Below are 6330 nucleotides of genomic sequence, written 5' to 3' on the forward strand. Positions count from 1 at the left end.
TGCTGAGCATGCGCAGATGTTCAGCACATCCAGCTGACATTCTGCCCTCCAGAGCTGGGCCTTTTGACAGTAAATGTGACTGCTGAATGACAGTCTGGACAAAAGGGTACACTAAAATATGCCATAATCTAAGTCAGTCCTTCAGTTAATGTTGATCTGGACTGGAGCGCTTGGTTTAGGCACTCCAGTGGTGTTACTGTCCCATTGGTACACAATGTCCCATGTCAAGTAGTGGTGTTCTGCTGCACCCCTGACATTTGTTGTGCATGTCTGTAGTCCCTGTTTTGCAGTTTACGGCGCTATATTTTTTTGGGGAGCTGTAAGTAGTCATTTTGTAGTTTAAGATGTTACATACAAAACATATAATCACCTGCAAAATATGTCGCCTTTTTAAAATTCAAGCTGCACAACAGTCATATAAAGTAGTTATAATCAGCTCCACCTCAACAAGTTACAACAATACAATATGTAAAATGACATAATGCTCTGTAATGGGCAATTCTACACACTGTTTATGATTTTAGAAGTATGTTTTACTGATAATCTACTTCTATGTATTTGCTCAATTCAAAATTTCAATGCACACCTTTGCTTAGTTACAGAGTATTTTTACAGTGAGGTGTTACCACTGTTACTCAAGTACTGGATCTGACTCGTTCTTCTACTTCTGGCTTTTAAAGTGAAATTTAGGACAATTACAAAGTATACAATAGAATAATTTATTCATTACTGTTGGGCAATCGGAAAAAAAACCAAATTTTGTTCTTTAGTCTTACTTGTTTACAGTGGTGGACACATTCCGATTATTTACCTCAAGTCAAAGTAGTCACATACTATAAATATACTCCATTCATTCAGTTTTCCCTATGAAGTACAAAAGTATTATCAGAGCAATAAACCTAAAGTACCAAAGTGAATTTTTCATTTCACATAATGGCAACTTTCAGAATATTATATTAACTGAAACTACTTTTAAGTTTCCTTACATACCAAATACTTTCTGCATAATACTGTCTGTATTAATTAGAATGAGCGCTGTGCATGCCCAGTGCATCCTCAGTGGAAATTAGTCCCTTGCTTACTGCTAGAATATGAGCTCATCTGAAGTTTAACAGAAGTTTGCAGTTGAGAGTTTTGAATGATGAATTTACTTCACATCAGGGGCAACTTTTAAAACACAGCAGATTGTTGAAGTATAACCTTTTTGACTTTTGATGTCTTACAAAAAGCAGTTTGTGCTTTTCAGAGGTCAGATTCAGATGTCCAGAGTTGTTAACAGCTCCACTACATAGTGATTTTCCCTCTAAACTTCTCAGACAGAGAAGTGAACTAGCACTTTTAATTCAAAACCTGAAGGACATGTTCCATAATTTTTCTTGAGCAAGAATTTTAATTCCTAATTTCCTAGAGATGGTGAGTCCACCATATCTACACTAGAGGGCGCCACTGCACCAAAAGAGACAGAATGTTTAGAAGCTAGCTTTGTGCATGTGTATGTTAGTGTACAAGTGTGTGTGCATGTGTGTGTGTTTGACAAATGGTTTTTCATTGTAGAAGGCTTAAATCGTCTTTGTGTCTTATCCTCAGTTTAAAGTATAATGTTAAACATGTACAGTGTTCTCTGGCACATTCAGTGGTTTGCTCCTGTTGTGTATATGTATGAGTGATGCAGTCTGCATTATAGTACATATTCTTTGTTCTTATCAGCACACTGTTCTGCCCAGTAGTCTCCCAAATTCAAGTTCAAGTTCAACATTTGTAAGATATCAGATAAAGCCTTGGTATTCCTTTGGCTTTCCTTTGTTTTAGCAGACACCCACTGATGCTTTGGATATTACAGTAAATGATTGAACCAGTCTTGGCATCACTCCTCCTACCCACATGCTATCTGACTCTCTGCAGGCATAGATACATCTCTACTAGTCTGTATTTGTCTGTGAAAACATAGCACATATTTGAATAAAGCATCGTGTGGATGCCCCAAAGTGAAGTCTGATGAGTGATGGTTGAGAATAGTTTGTGCTGCCAGGAATTTGAGGTTTGTGTTGTTGCAGTATTACAGGCACGCGTAGAAGTTGACATGAATTGTCAGCATCTTTAATGTCACTTAATGACGATTGTGAAATTATAGCTATGGGAACAATATTGATGCACTTGGCAATATTCCCCCAAAAGTTTCCATGTGTTTGGAACAATTGCGCTTGTGCTGCGGTTACTGTAGCTACAGTGATAAGGCTGAATGAGTTCATATCAGAGTGAGAGGCCAGGTGATGCAGGAATGGGCATGTTCCTCAACAGGATCCAGTGCAGCAGATGCCAATGTTTAAACAGGTCTGCTTCTCCTGTCATTAGAGAAGTTTGTTGGCCCACTAGGGAGTTCTGTGGAGTGGTTCTGTATTTGAATCCAAAACAATAACCTTTATTCAAACATCTCAAATGAATGCCACACCTGTGTATTGTCTGCCGGGTCTCATAAAACCTCCCCTTCTTCATACTTGGGACAGTCTGACAGCAGGCGACCTTTCACCTTCTGCAGACATGTTCCATGCTGTGCTTGTGAGGAAACAATTTTCTTTTTTTGTTGTTGTTTTTTCACCAAAGACCTCAAAGGTGATGAGAGTGCGTCGTAGTGATCGATTGAAGCAGATGGTAGCTTACAGCACCACACTGGTGAAGTTCGTAAAATCCTTTTTATTATCTTGGTCCTCTTCGCCTTGCTAACAGCACGGCTCCAGGAAGTGTAGCAATGGTCAATCATTGGTCTAGACTGAAATATCTCAACAACTCTCAGATGGCTTGTCCTGAGATCTCATTCAGACATTTGTGGTTTCCAGAGGACGAACCTTTGAGCTTTCCCTAACTTTTGCGCCACCATGAAGTTGATATTTGTCATTTGAGTTGCCATGACATTTGGTATGCACTACTTTTCATATAGCAGCATCATAGATTTTCATTTGTCAAATACTTTCCGAACATTCCCATCGAGGACTCGATGCACAACATTATATCTATAAAATGCATTGTGTGGGATTGTTTGCAGAAAGTGTACATGGCATGGATCTTATAGTAAATAGCTATATAGTAGACTATAGAGTAGACTCTTAGTCTTGTTATGTACAAAACATGCATGCCATTTAAGACAAACAGAACATGTTTGAAAGTCATTTATACTTTTAATATGGGATTTACATCTGAATGTTTCTGGTCCAGTAACCAGTAACACACTCCTTCGGTAGCCTACACCATGACAGTTACACAATAAGGATTATTTCATATTGGTCTGAGGTGTAGCTGTCAGCTCCTTCAGATCAGAATGGTATTAAAACTTGTTGGGACAAGCACATCCGTTTTGCCGCTCTTACATTTGAGTTGTCATTCAGTCATAAACGATCAACAGATGTCAGTCGTCCTCTCCCAGGAGCCGTAACTATATGTTGAGTGAACGTGCATTATCTTATAAAAGCAGTGGTTAAACGAAATGTCACAGGAAAGATAGCTGGAGGTGTAGGAGATATCAAAACACTAAGTGGTGGCTCCCACAGTATCATAAAAGAAAAGCTCACTTTTGTTTTGTTCTTCTTCTCATCATGCCACACACCTTTTCCAAAGAAACTCACTCATTAAAATTCAGTTGTGTGGAATCAAATGAGAAATCCCATGCCCTGCGTTTTTATTTATGCCCTTTAATTGTGCCCATATCTGCTGTATGTGTGCTATTTTAGGCAGGACCATCTTTATTCATTTATTCCCATGTGCTCACTGATGTCACCTAATTGCAGGGAAGTTTACACACACCGATGGGTCTTCTTTTGCGAAACCTCTCCAAGCAAAGTTAATGCACACTTTAAATGCAGCATAGTGAACATATGGACTCATTATTTCAGAATTCCTGCTGTGAGAAAAATCAAGAAAGTGAGACCTAAACTAACTGTTTTTTTTAAATGCATGTGGATTTGCATCTGTCAACATAGCATAACTGAAAATTCTGTGGTTTTCTGTTTGTATAAGGTATTTATATTGAAATGCAGCACCATGCTGTGCTCTAGTTTTCCCTTATATTGTGTATTATGCAACAAAACAAGTCTAAGCTATAAAAATTTAATTCTTTCATGTAAAGGTGCACCTTTAAAACTATAAGGTCAGACATCAGCATCAGCTGTTTCTCACCTCCAAACCCACAAAATATTAAAACGACAAATATGATTCTCATAAATTCTCGCTTTGCTTAATCAGCTCTCCACATGAAGCAAAGGGAGCTGAACCAGATTTACGGAGGTCTATCTTTCAGGGGGAGCATTCTTGAGTGACAGCTCACCTTTCCTCGCTTTCAGTAATACAGTAGGCAATAAAAACGCACGCCGTCATCCCTGTTGCAGAGTTATGTGATTCAAGTTCCAGCTTTTATGGTTGCAGACAGTCTCATGGGATGTTAAGACTCCTCTGATCCAGGACTACATAGGAGTTATAGTAAGACTGAGGAGTTATGAGACGCTTCTCTGGTGTTGAAAATGACATGCACCAGGTTTCAATAAAGGCTGGACTGAATCTGAAGAAGTGCAGTTATAGCCTTTCACATCCGGCTTTGAAAAGACCAAGCAAGGAAACAGACAGTTTGAATGTAGACTTGGAGTGTATAGAATATTCAAGAAATGCATATTAGGTAGATCTCACCCCTTTTGATGATATCTGAACAACATGAATGAATTCTTCACTAACTTGCTTTTTGTCTGACTTGTGGAAATATCTGTTTACAGTAAAACATGCCAAGAGAAAGGCTAACAGATGACTCGACTGGGTGTTTTCACAGGTGAATCTTGGCATGATGCTATTGCAAGGTTTGTTGCCTGAAGGTTTACATTTATCCAACATTTATTCAAACCTTTCCAGCTCTCAGGATTGTTCCGTGGGCGAGGCCTCAGGAGGCAAAGTTAAAGAAAACATAAATCAAACATATTTTAAAGCGGTTATATTAGATATTTTTAGAACAACAATGGATTAAATGAGTGTGTGTATTCTGAGTTGTACTGTATGTACAGTAAGTAATGTAGTGAGAATTGTCACATAACTCTACAGTTCCTCTTGTCTTGATGATGCTTTATAGCTCCTTTCAGCTCATTGTTTTGGTTTTATGGTCTATAACTTTATTATTTTTATCTCATAGAGCCATTTTTTGTCGCAGCAGGGACCTGTTTTCAGCAGAAAAAGAAAAAATCAAAAACCCACTGTACACTATCTGCATCAATAGGCACACAGACTGATTGCAGCTGAAGACCAAATGAATGCTCATCTTTCTCTGTGCTGGATGTGTAAATAAGCGACTCTTTGCAAATTCCTGAACCCAGATTCACTTTGTGTTCATACCTAATTATTTCTGCCCCCAAGAAGCCAAAAAAATCAGCTATTGCTGGTTTTAATAAAACTGGCATTTTTCCTGCAAAAACATAAGCCCTTAGAAATTCTCCAAGCAAAACGCCACCCACCTAAGAAAAATCTGACTAGCTAACTTTTTAAAACATATATTATAGCCTACATTTAACAATTCAATTATATTTCCTGTAAATTCTACCACCCTGCAAGGTTGGTAGATGCATGCGAAAGTATACTGAATTCTTTTCCTTGAACGCAACACTATGTAACTTTTGCTAAGCAACACCACTGTTGACAACAACAGTATAAAAGTGAATATAAAAGTAAAACACAGTGTAAAAGTATCAGTACTCAACTGCAATGCCTATACCTAAGTTAGCTAACATTGGTTAAGCTACTGGTCAAATCATTATATTGATTTGTGGGATGTGTTTTATTTCTCATGACTTCAGCGTTCCATTTGTAAGAGGAAGACATATAATCATGCTTTAAGTTGTTAAATTTGTTGCCAATAAGTAGTAGTAGTAGATTTTGTTAGAAACATTAGAATCACCCTCAAAAATGTGTAAAATGTGAATTTCCTGTTATTATAACCCCCCTAACTCTCCTGAAATGAAGGGCATGACCATGATGTCCTCAGTGGTAGCTACCACACAGCACACTGACAGTTGATAAAACCAGCTATGTTGAAAAAGACAAATCGCTATTATTCTCTGGGGCTTTCCGTCTGCTCCTGTTTTGAATAGCATGGCAAACAAAGTAAAAATTACGCTACTACAAAGGGTGGGGTGGGGGTGGGGGGGTTGCAGTCACTCCTCAGTCTCTGCCACCACCCCTCCCAACCCCCTGAAAATGGGAGTGAGTGAGCTTAAAAAGGGCTGGACTTCCCTTCATTTATTGCAAGCTTAGAATGGCTCGAATTTGAGTCTCATGAGAGCCAGAATACAGTGTAAACTTTTGGCA

Source organism: Pempheris klunzingeri, chromosome 24 (assembly GCF_042242105.1).
Source record: "Pempheris klunzingeri isolate RE-2024b chromosome 24, fPemKlu1.hap1, whole genome shotgun sequence".
NCBI lineage: Eukaryota > Metazoa > Chordata > Actinopteri > Acropomatiformes > Pempheridae > Pempheris > Pempheris klunzingeri.